Genomic DNA, 16,324 nt, shown 5'->3' with positions numbered 1-16,324 from the left:
TTGTACCTCTCTCTGCTCTGAGGATCACTGAGCATCTCTGACAGGAAATACAGTTTCCTCAGTATGAGTCATCATTGATGGTCTCAGAGGTGTGTAGTGTGTCAGCATGATGATGGTCTCCAGATCAGGCAGGAGGTCAGGTGATGGGTGTGTCATCTTCTCCATTGAAGACACACTGGTAAGGCAGTTCATAAAACAGCAGTCTCCTTGTGGCATGTAGTTATCTGTGCAGTCCAGCACTGATGGATCAGGTTTGGCTCAGCAGTTCATGAAGATGGTGTTAAGATGATGTTGTTTCAGCTGAGGATGGTGAAGCTTGAAGGTTTTCCCACAAAGGAAACAGGACTGTGTGTGCCCTGTCTGAAACAATACATACAAGTGCTTTTAACACCACCCACCCACCCATCTCAGCCCCCAAGTGTCTATGTAATGCTGGTATGGGGTGTCAGTTGCTAAATCTAATTAGTGCGTCAGAAAGCGGGGGCTACACCTAAAGCCCCCGCTTTCTGATGTCTTTGTTTATTAGCAGCTTTTTCCAGCTGCTCAGAGAATTCTGACTTGGCCTTTATCCACCCAAACCCAAACCCACCCGGATAAAGGCCAAGTCAGAAAATGGATGCAGAAACTTTCCATGTACTTCTAAATCAGATTTAATATATATTCTGTAAGCTGTAAAAATGTTTTTCTCTACATAATGTATCATTATAGACATCTCTGGTAGCCTAAAGATAGTTTAAAACTTTTAATATTTTTTAACCTGTAAAACATGATAAGCAAAACCTCATTCATCCCAAAAACATATGATTTTACAAAATTTACTATAATCAAGAAAATATAATTGTCTGTTACTATTCTTGTGACCCATAATAAATACCTGCATTTATCTGGGATTTATTTATTTACTATTTCATATTTGAAAGCCCTTTGAGGGGAAGCTCTCGTTTGTTGAGATACATACGTCAGAGTAAAAAAAGTATCCAAAAAGGAGATGACAATTAACATCCATGAAAAAATGCATTAGTAGATTTAGTCATTTAAAACATGAGAATAAAAAATAAATTATGTCCTTTTAATACTTTTTGCAGCATTTTTCAGATCTGAGGTTCATGATAACAGAAAGCAGATCTCCCGGCTCTGCATGAAGTACAGCCATGATTTGGTGAAATGATTAATAACATTGCAATAAGAAAGGGTCTTCTTACAGACAGAGTAGGGAAAACAATATGAAGAAATATGATTTTTCAATGAAAAATCTTTTTCATGCTCTACAATCAGTAAACTCTGTAGCAAACATGATCTGTAATTGTTTCAAAACTCACCAGACGACTTCATGATTGGCTCGAGGACAGGACACAAAACACAGGGTTGTGGTAACTGTAATATGTTCTCAGGACACCTGAATGAAGATTCTGCTGTGGCTGAGAAATAAAAATGAGGTCAAGCAGGGTGTTCTTGTCTGTAGTGGCAGAAGTGATCAGCTGTGAAAACCCTCTCGACTGAAACTGCTCCAGAATCTGTTTTCTTCCACTCTGTAACTGGTTCTCATTAAAATCTCCACACACAATTATTGGGTGACAGTCCATTATTTCAAGTGAATCTAAAAGACTTACCAGGTTTTGCATGAACGGTGCCAAACTGTAGTCTGGAGGTCTGTACACAACCGCAATGAGCGCAGGGAATGGAGCCTGAATCTTCAACACTAAAAACTCAAGATCAGTGACATTATGCAGATACTGTTTTACCTGAACCTGAAAATGATTCCTCAAATACACAACAACTCCCCCACCACTTCTGCTGGCCATGTGAGGAAAGTTTGTGTAGGACACATGTCTGTTGCGTTTGAACATGGTGTAGCCGTCCAAATGAAGACTGTCTGCAACAAAGGAGCCTTGGAGGTGAGACTCTGTGAGACACAAAACATCTGCTAAACACATTTCATGATGACTCTTGATGTCACTGATGTGAGATGGTAAACCCTCTGTATTGTGATGGATCAGTGTAAGTGTGTCAGGTCTGCTGGCTGTTTCTCTGACCTGAAGAAGAGGCATCATTTCCTCAACGCTGGCTGGTCTCATGGTTTGGAGCGCTGCAGTTACCTCGGGATTGGCATAAATCCTTTTCTCATCCAAGTCCTGCAAATAGAGTCCACTGAGAGACGTCACCCTGCTGAGAGCAACATAAGCCATACCTGGTTCAAAAATGTTCTTCATTGAAACTACAGCTGTCTGTGTTGTAAGACCCTGAGTTTTGTGAATTGTGCAGGCGAATGCTAGCTTTAAAGGAAACTGTCTGCGTACCGCTCCTTTAAACTTCAGACTCTCCTCTGCTCTCTCAATGTAAACCAGATCATCAGATGCTGCATTAGAACTGCGGTTGTGTCTCATAGGCTGCCGGTTGTCCATTCTGAGCCCCAGTTTAATTATGTGTCCATCATTTTCAGATCTCACCACCTTTATCAGTATACCAAAAGCACCGTTGACCAAACCGTTTAGTGTGTCCAAGTTTCTGGTCAGCATCACTCGGGCTCCTTCAGCAACATTCAGGGTGTCGGGTAAATCATTTCTCCCACCTGTAAATGGTTTGTCTCTTTGTGCCATTCTGCCTGTACATTTATCCTTCTGGAAATCGTCTGCATTGATGATTATGATGTTTGAATAAAGCTTCTTGAGCGTATCTGTGTTATGGGATTCAACATTCTTGTTGGTGGCATAGATGTGTAAGACCTCAGTTGGACATTCTTCTGGTGCAGTCACAGCCTGTGACAACAAATCTCTGTCGCACTGAGAAAGCTCATCTGTCTTTTCTTTGATTCTAATCCTGTTCAACATCTCTGCAAAGGCCACATCATCTTTCTGACGCATGATCTCGGTTAGAGTGATCATCTGAAAATGTTCCTGCCATAGGTCAATCTGTTCTGGATCATAAACACAGAGAGGTTTAGACTGTCGCACTGGTGGCAGCTGGTAAAAATCTCCAACAGCTAAAACTGACATTCCACCAAAAGGTCTCTGAGTGCCTTTGATTTGTTTCAGTCTTGCATCCACATAGGCAAAAAGGGGTTTTGAAACCATAGAAATCTCATCAATAACAATAATTTCAGCATTTATAAGCTCACATCTGACTTCATCCAGTTGGTTACCAAGTCCTTGAATGGGTGGTTTCAGACTCCTGGGTAGTTTCAGTAGGGAATGTAACGTAGAGCCATTGATAGAAAAAGCTGCTGTCCCAGTAAATGAAGTCAGTAAAACAGTTGGATTTGATATGTCAGCTTCTTCTGCATTAGCAGGCAGTCTGCTCAGGATCTTTGATGCTTCAGAGTGAATACATTTAATCAGATGTGATTTTCCAGTTCCTGCACCACCGTTGATATAGAAGAAAAATGGATCTGGGTTCAAACCACAAACTCGCTGAATACACCAGTCTCTTATGGCATAGAACACGCAGGCCTGCTTCTGGTTCAGACTCTGATACATTACACGTACCACAGCTGGATCGACTGCAGGTTGTTCTCTGACGGCTCTGATCTCTGTTACAGCATCAGACTGACGATTGTAGTCGGGGACATTTTCCTGTTCGTTCTCATCATCAGAATGTCTCTCAGGAAGATTCTCATCACATTGCAACCTCACAACTTCAGATTCAGGAGCAAGATTACACCATTCATCAATCACAACATCCCTATTTTGTTCAAACTCTTCCAGTGCACTTTCAATATCCTCAGAGTTCTTCTCATACTTGTCTTTGTTTCTCTTTACAACCCTTTTCACAGACTCACTGTGGTCTGAACATGGAAGTCGTACAGAACCTGAGTTGTAGAAGGACTGATAGGTTTGGAACCCTTGTGGTTTCAGTTCCTGCTCTGATCTGTGTGGAAGGTAAAGTCTCAACAGTCGACCATAATATTGCTCAGGATCTTTTTCCTGTGAATAGTGGTAATACCTGATTATGGCTGGTTTATCATTCTTTCGCCTTTGTACAAATCCAAGCTGGTTTAGAAGAGGAAGCACATCTTTTCCTTCATTTGGACCACTCACCAACCTGCACAAGGCAGCAAAATCAGCCAGTGACATTTCCTCATATTCTGGTGTCTCAGGTCTGCATTTGTATTTATCACTCAAACTTGTCATCCAAATATTACAACTGTCGTGTGTTGTGGTTTCCAGGTAGCTCATCGGGCGACTCATTTTTACCGGGTTATCATCTGTTGGTACAAATACAACACTGCGGGAACATTTTTTCATTTTCAGGCCACAGACTCGAGTCACACACTCCTGTGCGCTGATTTCTCTCTTTTTTGAATAAGCCTGCATCACAGCTCTCATTTCATCACATTCATTGACCGTGTTCTTATCAGAGTTATCAATAACTGTCTTCAGGTATTCAGAGAGGCCAGATTCTTTCTTTGTTATATATTTACAGAGGTATTCTATACATGAATAGGCATTCAAAATTAATGAGACATCTAAATTAGAGTTCCAGGCTTCAAGCAGGTGTGGGTTGTAATTGTTGATCCAACAATCCTTTGGGTCACGTTTCAGAATAAGAGCTGTTTTCTTGTTTATGTCTTGGAGGCATTGTTCATACTCATTCATTGTCAAGTTGCATCGTGACAGAATCTGCTCTATGGTGAGTGAAGCAGCTTCAGGTTCCTTCAGCAGGTTCAACAAAGGTCTGAGTTTGGCTTTTGCAGCTTCAGTGTCTGAATCCTCATCCTGTCTCACAATCATTGTTCTTGTGGCTGGTGGCTTTGGAAACCCAAATCTACAACCAGAGTTCACACTCTTAAAGCATGTTTTTGTGTGGTTTTTGCTGTGCTTTTGTAGTTCAGCGACTTTTTTGTGCAGTTCAGGCTGTTTTTCTGGATCAGGGAGTTGAGCTGAGATGTATCTGTCCACAAAGTCACAGACAGTTTGGTCATCATCCACATCTACTTCTACCTTTTCTTGAATCTACAGCAACATGTGTATATGCGGACTACCTCTGTGCTGGAACTCAACTCTGTAAAAGTAATCAATGATTTCACCAAGGGGCTGTGCAGGAGAAAAAAGCAAATCTCTGAACAAAGCCTCAACACGCTTATCAAACATTCGCATAGTGGTTACTGGATTTGATCTTAGAATTTCACACTTTTCTGACCAGTCCAGCGCTTCAAAATCAACCTCTTCACCTTGCTGTCTCTTTATTGCTTGAATCACTTCAGGCCATCTCATCTCAGCAGCAGAGAAAGTGACAAAGAACTGAGGTGTTCCTATTTGACGGACCATACTGAATAGATCTTTGGTGGTTTTCTGCCAGTAAGCTGGAGTTCCTCTGAGTGGCTGCATAAATCTGATTGCATCTTTATTTCTTACCAGCTTCTCTACTTCTGTCTTACTTTGTAACATTCCTGATGTGATTTTGCGTCCATCTTTGGTCATAGTTTTACCTTTCCTTAGCTGTATTGTCATGCTGGAATTAGCCAAGTGTATTTCAGTGACAAACTGTGAGAAAAACAGGTAATTTGTGTCTTTAGCAAATCTTGCATCAATGTTGAAAAGCCTTGACTTGAAGTAAGCACTCGGTGTGAGCTTGAGACGTCTCTTTTCATCCAGTGTATTCTGACCAGTAGGAAACTGCACAGGAAATGCCATGGCTTCCAAATGAGGAGTTCTGAAGAAGCTAACAGGATTGTTTCTTTCTGCAGGAGCCACACAATATGTGTTATCAGTGAAAGAGAGAATCTCTTCTGAAATGTCTACAGGCTGCAGACAACTTTCTAGAGCAAAACCTCCATTGTTCAAATCACTTTGTGGTTCCTCTGGATTGATTTCCTCTGGTTGTTCATCAAAGGATTGCATATTAATATCTTGTTCACTTTCAGACTCACTTTCACACAAAAGGGCATCTTTTTCATAGTTGTCAATTTCCATTAAATCTGCTTCATCATAATCATCACTTCCCATGCTGGCTTCATCACTGCTGTCATCATCAGGTAATGTTGGATCACAAAGCAATGCGTCGTCTCTGATAACAATATCTGTGTACTGTGGATGAATTTGTTTCAGTTTACGCAGAGCTTGAATGAGTTTAGACCAGGTGACAGTCTGGAACAGCTGATGGCCTTTGTAGCACAGTCGTCTTTTCAACTTGATCCTCATTATCTGTGATTGGTTTCTGAGCCGAGGTAAGCAGTCAACTGTTTGTTGGACTTCAGATGGTACACACACCACATTACCACGTATGAGTCTTTGTCTGCCCTTTGGAAGTGGAATAATCTTAGCAAATGGGATGCATTTGGCAATCAGATGTCTCTCCAGAATGTTGAGATCACACAGTTCAGCTGGAATATCCTGCAGTTCTAAACCATTGACAGCAGCAAGCCTCGGCATGCGTCCACTTTTGAGGGAACTGTGACACGTGTGACAGATATACTCTTTCTTTCTCTCAACAGGAAAGCTGCAGTGATCATTACATGCTTCATCACACATATGAACAAATTTACCAGTTAGACACTGCTGAGCTACAGTTTGGTGTTTTGAGTAATTGTTTCTTTTGCAGATTTTCACCTGATTAGGAAAAGAAGCTTTTAGACAAACGGTACAAACATAAGATGGTGCTGACTTAATGTTTGATCTGAAACGAGATATGGCCTCATTCATTAAAGAGTTATCCGGATGAGACTGTAAACTTTCAGCTGGTCGATGCATCTGACGATATTTTCTTTTTATTTTCATTGCACATCTGAAATTATGCATCTGTCTAAAAGAAAAACCGTTCCAATATTTGACTCTCATTCGTTCTCTCATATTTTCCTTGTGTTGTTGCTGAAATTGTCTCTCTTCTCCATAACGTTTAGTGATGTAACATTGTTTTTTCTGTCTAAATTCTTCACTTTCTTTATATAGGTTAGAAACATGTGACCTCATGTAAGCTTTATGTTTCTCTCTGAATTCAGCACAAGTTCTGTAAGTTCTTCTTATACGCTCCTTCTGCTTCTCTCTGAACACTGCAGATTCTCTATAAGATTCTCTATATGTTTTCCTCATACGTTCTTTCTGCTTTTCTTTGAATACAGGAGACTCTCTGTAAGTTCTTCTTATACGCTCCTTCTGCTTCTCTCTGAACACTGGAGATTCTCTATAAGATTCTCTATATGTTTTCCTCATACGTTCTTTCTGCTTTTCTCTGAATATGGGATCATCTTTATACATCCTTATGACACATTTTCTTTTTTTCTCTCTAATTTTAGCACTTTCTCTATAGATCCTTCTCATTTTCTCCTTCTGTTTTTCCTTAAAATCATCCCTTTCTCTATAGATCTTTCTCAAATGTTCTGTCTGTTTCTCTCTATATGTAGCATTTAATTTATAGAGATTATTTTTGTACACACTCTTCTTCTGTCTGTGATCAGGACCATTAGACTGTCTACTGGAGTTATTTTTCTTTGTCTTAAAGCTTTCATCAAAAGTGTACATCTGCCTTTCTTTCTTTTTCTGATTTTCCTTTCTTTGTGGTAGTTTGTGTTGGGACAATAATCGTCTCCTCATTTTTTTCCTTTTCTGTTTATTACATTTCAACAGTTTATATGAGAGTTCCTGTGTTGTCTTTGTTAAACAGGAGGCAGCGGTTGGATCCTTCTGAGGAACAGAGTCTGATGTTACCTGAGTTTCTCTCACAGAAGATGCAGAGGTTTCTTTTTGTAAAAAATCAGAAGGATGATGGTTGGTTTCAGGAGCAGCAGTCTCATTTGAATAATTCACTCTGGATGATGTCACTTCTGTGGTTAAAGTGTCGATCACGGTTTTTTGTGTCTGCTCAGTGGATGTCTGGGAGTTTAATTCAGGAACAGGTTCATTTAAATCTGGTGCTAGAGCACTTGTAGCGCATTGTCTGTATTCTGTGTTTTGATTAGCATCTCTTTGATAAGCAGGCGCAGCATTTTGACTGTGAAACTCGACAGGCTGTAGCTCATAAGTGCTGGTTGGTGCTAAGCTTTCGGTACAAGCCTTTGATCCTGTCAATCATGTCGTTAAGACGTGTGAATTTTAACGTAACTGCAGTTCCACCACTTACAGCTAGCGACAATGGCATTCCAGTAGACTTACGTGGGTGAGGGTCAAAGTATGCGTATTCACCTGAAGTCAGCCTGCAAACTGCAATGACGTTTCCTCCCATGACTAGCAAAGCATAGCGAACCTGTGAAGCCAAACACTGCAGTCCCTGTTCAAGACTCGGAAGGTGATCTGTACCATCAAATGTGCCATAACGAGCAAACTGAGAATGAATCTCCACTTGATACTCGTGTCTGCGGCTGGTGACCACTGTGGGAAGCTCATCACAGGCTAGAAACACGCTGTTCACAAACCTCTTTCTGGCATCTGAATACATGGCATGGCCTTTGTCCAACACACTGTTTAGATCTGCTCTCGTAATGAATTCATCCTCGTGTAAGAATGACAGGAAAACCAAACTGTTAGCCATGCATTGATGATTCCGGTACTTTCCATACTTGGGAGAGGCCTGGCTTCGGGACGTACAGATGCTACTCACTCGTGGACGACTTTCACCGTTTGTAACCTGTACATGAGACGGTCCTGGAGCTTCTCCATCATGCTGCGTTTGCACAGTTACCTGGGGTTCAGTCTGGATTACCTGCTGTACTTTAGCATTTTGCACACATGCTGAGCGAACACCTCTCTTTACCACATCTGCATAAGAGACTGCAGCTGTCTGAACGCTGCTCTGCACTTCTGGACTGGGAACAGTTGTAACAGACACCTTTACCTCCTCACCGCTCTGAGAAACATTTACCTGTTCTTTCTGCTTTTGCCATCTAAGCTTCTGGGACAGCGACCTTTGACCTTTCCTTGGCATTTTATTGAAGTACAAACTGGACCTTATATGTATTTATACACAAATGTAAACAAAACTCAACCTGTAAACACTGAAAAACTAATGACTCCTCAAGTTTCTATTAAATCAGAGATTTATCAGAATTGATGTAAAAGGCTCACTTACAAACTCAATATAAAAGTTATTCAAAGTTCTTTGAAAACACTTTGGTCTGTTTTATTGTAACTTTTTCAAAAACTGTATATTATTACTTCTTATATTTTTTTAACCAGACTGGATAACAAATAGGTCTATACTTCTGTAATGTAATATGCAGAATAAATCTCAAAAATCAATCAACAGGCTATAATAAAACTCTTAACTTTTAAGTAGACTTTGTGTAAATCTTTCAGATATTTAAAATTTAAAGCAAATATGAGGAGCTGTGATGGTGTGGTGATCAGATGACAGGTGATGGGGATTCTTCAGCTGGATGTTCTGCAGCAGTCAGGAAACAGGACGTCTGGGTTCTCAGGAGAGCCTCTAGATGATAACTGTAATTGAATACTTACACTGAGTGACAAAAAAAAGGGTTTGTCCTGAAATAATAATAGTATAAACTTGTAGTCAAATGTTATAACCAATGAAACAGACTTGAAAAATGTATTTGAATCAAATTTAATATTTATGTGAATATAAGAGTCTGAATTACAAAATAACCAATTATCTTACTACAAATATATCTCAAAAAAGGTGTATATCAGTTTATATAATTTATCAAATTGCACTTGTAAGCCAAACTATCAGTGTTTATTTCAAAGTGTAATGCAAAATTAAAATGACAAATGTAGGGCTCTGTAAGTAGTTTCTACAGTGAGTTCTACTGTACTGTAATTCTATTACTGTATATTCAACTTTTTACTTGCAATTTCCAGCAAAATGACTGGATGTGAGAGAGTTTAACGACAGGAAAGATGGAGCAGTGAGAGCGGAGATCTCTCAGAATTCTGAAAACAGATCGACGAAGTTCTGGTAACTTCAATTCCAAAAACTTAGATTCTGGTAAAACTTGATTTCAAGTCACAGGATTGCGTTTCAACTCAGGTTCAAGCTTGTCAACTTAGATAGAGCTCATGGCGGAGAAATGATAGAAGATAGAATGGCTTGTCAAAAAAGATGGAGCAGGGAGAGGGAGAGTGATAGGACAGACTGAATTGCTTGTTAATGATAGAGGGAGAGGGTTTTCTGCAGCAGGTCACCTGTAAGACAGAAAGAAAGTGGAATTAGACACACTTCCAATAAACCTGACTTTGCCATATTTTTCAGAATATAAGGCACATTTAAAAGCCATTAATTTTCTCAAAAATAGACAGTGCACCTTATATATGGTTGTGCTTACTGACCTGAAACCAATTTTATATGGTACACGGTGCTCAATAATCTGTCAAAATGTTTCAGTACGACTTTGGTAAGCTATAAAGTTGCACCGCTTGATGGATTATTGGAGCATTATGGCTACTGTAGTAATTTGTACTGTGATTCAATATAATATTATTGTGTGTACAAGGACCTGGTATCTGTTAAGAGACATGCTTATGAAGCAGATTTCAAACTGATCAGCCCATCAAGAATTTGATGGATTTGTGGAAGAGGAATGAACTGAAAAAGACAGTGTATTGTTCTGTATTTTCTGTGCTACAAATTAACAATGTTGAGTTGCTATGAATGAGTTAAATGAAGATCGAAATATCTGACTGTTTTCTTAATGTACCTTATGTTTAAAGACAGACTCATTTATTGACATGCCTTTTAATCTGAAAAATACAGTACATAGAGCTTTAAACAATCAAGATTTCTGCAGTAAATTATTGGACTGAACTGAATGACAATGTTTAACAAATGGTGGTGGAGCTGTTATAAGGACACTTGCGTTCTATTAAAACAATAAAAAACAGTTTATAAACTCAAACCAAGATGTGCTGCTACAGTAACTTACTGTAAATATTATATGGTCCAACTAAATCTGCACTGAGGTTAGAGCAGACAGTTTCAGGCTTCCTGCTTTAAACACTTTACATCCACTTAACTCAAATGTATTGATTGACTGGCAAAAAAATAAAAAACAAATCCTTTCTCACATTTGCCAAAAACATCTTGATGATCACCAAGAGCTGTGCTGACTCACTGCACTAAACTGAATCTTCTATAGTGAGAGAAACTTTACAAAAATAAACCCCACAAGCATTAAAGTCAAAAATGGTGCTGTTACTGTGATGGTCCAGAATTCGTTTACTACTTCAGGACCTACATCAACTCATCAGATCCTGAGTTTAAGTTTAATCACACTTGGGATTTGCAACAGGAAATTGATCTGAAGCACACAAGCAAGTCCAACTGACTAATCAGAATCTCGACTTTAATGAAATTGAGATCCTTGAAATGATTTCAAAACACTATTTTTGACCTTAATTAAGGCAACTCTGAAATTAAAGTGGACCAAAATCCCCCAGTGATGTAAATCAGTCATTACTAGTTACTATAAATGCTTGATGGTAGTTGTTGCTATCAGGGCTTTCACAGCTGGGTATTAGAGAACAGATAGCTCTGGTTTGGTTTTCTCTGCTTCATACATGAAATCATCACTTTAAAACTGCTTGTATTTGTATTTATCCAGGTCATCCTTGTTAGAAGATTTGAAACATGTGACAAAAAAGCATAAACAAAATAAATCTGCAAGGAAGAAAAACTTTTCCCAGCACTGTACCTCAGACAAAACCTATACTTACCAGACTTGAGACGATCAGATCAGCAGTCTAGACAAAGGAAACAATTCATCAGATCACTGGTCAATGATTCAGACTGTTGAGCCTGTTCACACACAATCCAATTTACTATGACATTAAATAACTAGTCAAATCCTCAATTTCTTCAAGCCTTTATGAACTCACTGTAGTCTAAAGAGGGCACAATTTAATTGCAGAGTCTCAGATGGCTTTAACATGTTTAATAAAAACATTCGTACTACAGAATTGCAAATAGGCACCAACATTTGTTGGCACAAATGCAGGATATACCAAATATTTCGTACACAGAAGCTTTGTGGCTCCAACATTTTCTATCACAAGTCAGTTTTAATAACATGTGAAGAACAACAACTTTTAATCTCATTTCAGATTAAAAATGTTGAATACAAATTAATTATTTAAATCAGAAGCAACAGAAAACCACAACAACAGTGGCACACCATTTTTTTAATGAAAATTTCTTAAAAATATTACTCTAAAAAGTCATTCCATTGTACTTGTTGCTAGCAATATTTATGTGTTTTGCAGTATATCGCTTTTTGGCAACATTTATATTTAATTTTAAAACATTGTCTTTAATATACCTACTCACAACTGTACTTCTCTCACATTTTACTATTGCTTAAGTGTTTAAGCTATCACTTACAGTCACTCAGACAAAATACTTAGTGTTTCGACTTCATGCTAATTCATAAGTGGAATGAAAGAGACAATGAAAATCAATAGCTGTGGTGTACCACCTATACTCACCTAAAGCACTTTCATAGTTTTGTTTGATACTTAAATCCATAAGAAACATAAGGAGTAATCGAACAACTGCATAAAGATATCTCTGACATTTAACTATGTTTGGACTTGATAAGCCATCAAAAATTAAAATCAGACAAAAATGGGCTGTTAAACTTCATTGACATTTTCAGGGGCAGTCAGTGGTCCTGTGTGGGGGCTTTGCTGCTACAGATTCTAAATCCTGACTATTTGTTTTTGCGCATGAGTGAATGGCAAGATGACACAAATAGTTAACTACTGTAAGTAAATTACTAAACATTACCATTACTGTCTACTTACCAGCAAAGGAAAAACCAAAGATCTGTTCACTCTGTGTAACAAAAGACAAAGAACAAAAATACAGGATCAGACAACTCCAATCAGCATTAGAGTCAATACTGATTCACTCTCTGTAGTCAAAAAGATTCCGGAAACTTCTTTGTTTACCACAGCTGGAATACAAACAACAACTCTCCTCTGTTTTCTTTTTCCGCACCCTAATAAAGATTATCATCGTCATAAAGGTAATATGTAGTTTTATCCATTTGCAATAAGCCACACAAGTTTCTTAGTCATGTAATGCTCCAAAATTTAGGTTCGATTACTTAAGAGAGCAGATATCGTAACCAATGATTTGCAACCCCTAGCACTGCACACTTTCTCAAATGTTGATGTTACAATTTAAAAGTAGGCAACAATCACAAATGATAGCTTGTATGGAATGTTTGTAGGCTTTAACATTTGAGGTGGCCTGAATTCAAATTCTATTAACACAATAAAAACAAACAGAGTCTATAAACTTACACCAAGATGTACTGCTACAATAAATTACTGTAAATATTATATGGTCCAACAAAACCCACACACTGAGGTTAGAACAGACAGTTTCAGGCCACCTACTTAAAATTTATGCCACGTCACATGTTCCTTAATCACCAATATTCTAAAATCCCTGTTTCTGTGTACTTACCTGGGACAACAGTATATCATAATATCTGGGCACACATTTGATTTGATTTGAGATCCATTAACATAAAAGTAAACAATACTTTAGTCAGTATGACTTTTGGCAAAATGAGAAATTTGGAGATGGATAGTTCCTACAAAGCAGTTTCTACATATTTCAATCACATTTGGGGCATGTTTAATACACAGCCATAAGCACTCCACTAAATCTAGGACGTACTTATAATGGCCGATTTAAAGGCCTAATTAAAAATGTAGTATGATGATAATTTCTTTGTAGATCATTTAATCATAAAATACAGAAATCAATGCTGTATCCGTACTTTTGATTTTTTTCCAATCATCAACAAAATCTTTAATTAAAAGACTAATTCAAAGAGCAGATTTCAGACAGTGAATTATTTCATGAAGGGAAAGAAGCTTTTGAAATCCACAAGGCCCTACTTGAAGACTTAATTGTACCTAAACTGCTGTTCATGAGCTGCTCTAATGTGAAAAAATATGTGCTGCTACAATAACCTACCGACCTCTGTAGGTCTGGAAATGTTTACATAGACCTTTCTAGGATTTGATGACTTTTGATGATCACCGATCGCTGTGCTGAGTCGCAGCACTACACTGAATCTCCTATAATGAGAAACATTTCCCAGCACTGCACCTCAGACAAACCTTTACTCACCAGACTTGAGATGATCAGATCAGCAGTCTAGAGAAAGGAAACAATTCATCAGATCACTGTTTGATGATTCAGACTGTTGAGCCTTTTCACACACAATCCAATTTACTGTGACACAAATTAACTAGTAAAATCCTCAATTGCTTTACTTTTTTAAGTTCACTGTAGTCTAAAGAGGAGATAATTGAACTGCAGGGTCTCACATGGCTTTAGCATGTGTAATAAAAGCATTATTACTACAGAAATGCAAAGAACAGGCACAATATTTGTTGGCACAAGTACAGGATACACCAAATATTTCCTACACAGAAGCCTTGTGGCTCCAACATTTTCTACAACAGGTCAGTGCTAATAAAGTGTGAAAAACCAAAACGTAATGTCCTTTTAGGTTAAAACATTAAGTACAAAGTAATTCTCTAAATCAGAAGCAAAAGAAAACCTCATCATGTTTTGGTTAGTCTGATATGAATATGTAAATCCTAAAATACATGTAAATATTGACATGTTACAATAACAGAGGTGCAGAATGCTTTGTGATTAAAAGGAAATGTCTTAAAATATTACACTGAAAATTCATTTCATTGTACCTGTTGCTAGGAATATTTATGTATTTTGCAATGTCCCTTTTTGGCAACATTTCTATTTAAATTTAAAACACATTATATTCACTAAATAAGTAATAAACCAATTGGACACACTGGCTGTAATGTACCTAACAATGTCCACTCACACCTCTGGTTCTCTTCGTTTTTATTATTGCTTAACTGTTAAAGCTATTACTTATACCGAGTCAGGCAAAATACTTCTACAGTGTTCTGACTTTAATGTAATACATCAGCACAATTTGAGAGACAATATAAATCAATACCTGTGCAGCTCTTAAGGGTTTGAGCAACCACTTATACTGACTCTCCTAAAACACTTTCATTGTTTTGTCTGCTACTTAAATCCACAAACATAAGTACAAAATGAACACCTGGATATAGACATCTGACATTAAACTGTTTGGATTCAATAAACCATAAGAAATTTAAATCATACATAAATGGGGTATTAAACTTCAGGGACATTTTCAGGGACAGTCAGAGGCCCTGTGTGGGGGCTTTGCTGCTACAGGTCACAAATCCCGTGTTTTTGCCAATCAGTAAATGGAAACATATCACAAAAAGTCAAACTACTGTATGTAAGTCGTCAAATGTGCTATGCAATGCCAGGTTCATACTGCTTCAGTTACAATCACTGTTTACTTACCAGCAAAGGCAAAACCAAAGATCTCTTTCACTCTGTGTAACAAAAGACAAAGCACAAAAATACAAAATGAGACAACTCAGATCAGCATCAGAGTGAATACTACATCACTCTGCGTAGTCCCAAAGATTCAGTACACTTCTTTGTTTACCACAGCTGGAACATAAACAAAAATACTTATTTTTTTTCTACACCTTATTAAAGATTACTGTCTTCATTAAGGTAATATGTGGTTTCATCCATTTGTAATAAGCCACACAAGTTTCTCAGTTATGTGATAGCTCTATTAGATTGGTGCTATTAGATAACACAGTAGATTTCATAAGCAATGATTTGCTACACCTAGCACTGCACACTTTATCAAATTCTCACATCACAATTTCAAAGCATGAACAATCATAAATGAAAGCTTGGATGATATATTTGTAGGCTTCAACATTTGAGTTGGTCTGCATTCAAATTTTGGTCCCTAAAAATATTATCACCTGCACACAGTATCATTTAGTATCATTTAATATGCTGTTGTTTTAAATATCTACATATCATACTAATAATATTAATGGCGCACTGCTGCATTTTATTTATTTGAAGGCGGCCTTTTTTATATTTCATTAATTTTTCAAAAAGTGAGATGTTAAAACCTACACCTGCAGCTCTGTTTATTTAAAAAAACAACCTGCACAAACAAGTGTTTGTTAAACAGTTCTTAAAAATTTACTACAAAACTCAAATTAATTGTTAAGAGATGTTAATATTCTCATATTTTGTGTTTTATCCTCACTCTCTCTCCCTTCTGTTAATTAACCCACAACACAGACACACTGGCACAGGCACGTGACCGGTAACATTCACTGCCAAACCATCCTACCTTTGTGAATGTGACCTACAAGCATACTTAAACAGCTATAATTTAATGGCAAATCGTCCTACTTTTGTTAATCTGAGCTACAAGCATACTTTCATAGCTACATTTAAGTGGCCTTCAGTCAGAGGCGGTAAAATGTCTCCTTTGAAGTTGCCGACCCTGCTGCTTCAGTAGCTAATCAGTGAT

At 37.9% G+C, this 16,324-nt stretch overlaps 1 long non-coding RNA gene across 1 annotated transcript; it reads right to left on the bottom strand.

The window, feature by feature from the left end:
* Positions 1–9,906: 9,906 nt before the first annotated feature.
* Positions 9,907–15,308, bottom strand: LOC134619430 (uncharacterized). The gene is made up of 3 exons (XR_010091984.1): positions 15,277–15,308; positions 14,029–14,055; positions 9,907–10,070 (listed from the first exon to the last, which is right to left on the bottom strand). It is a non-coding gene; the product is annotated as an uncharacterized LOC134619430 (long non-coding RNA).
* Positions 15,309–16,324: the final 1,016 nt, after the last annotated feature.

The sequence above is a fragment of the Pelmatolapia mariae genome, linkage group LG20, assembly GCF_036321145.2.
Source record: "Pelmatolapia mariae isolate MD_Pm_ZW linkage group LG20, Pm_UMD_F_2, whole genome shotgun sequence".
Taxonomy (NCBI): domain Eukaryota; kingdom Metazoa; phylum Chordata; class Actinopteri; order Cichliformes; family Cichlidae; genus Pelmatolapia; species Pelmatolapia mariae.
This window is presented reverse-complemented; position numbering and strand designations above follow the sequence as displayed.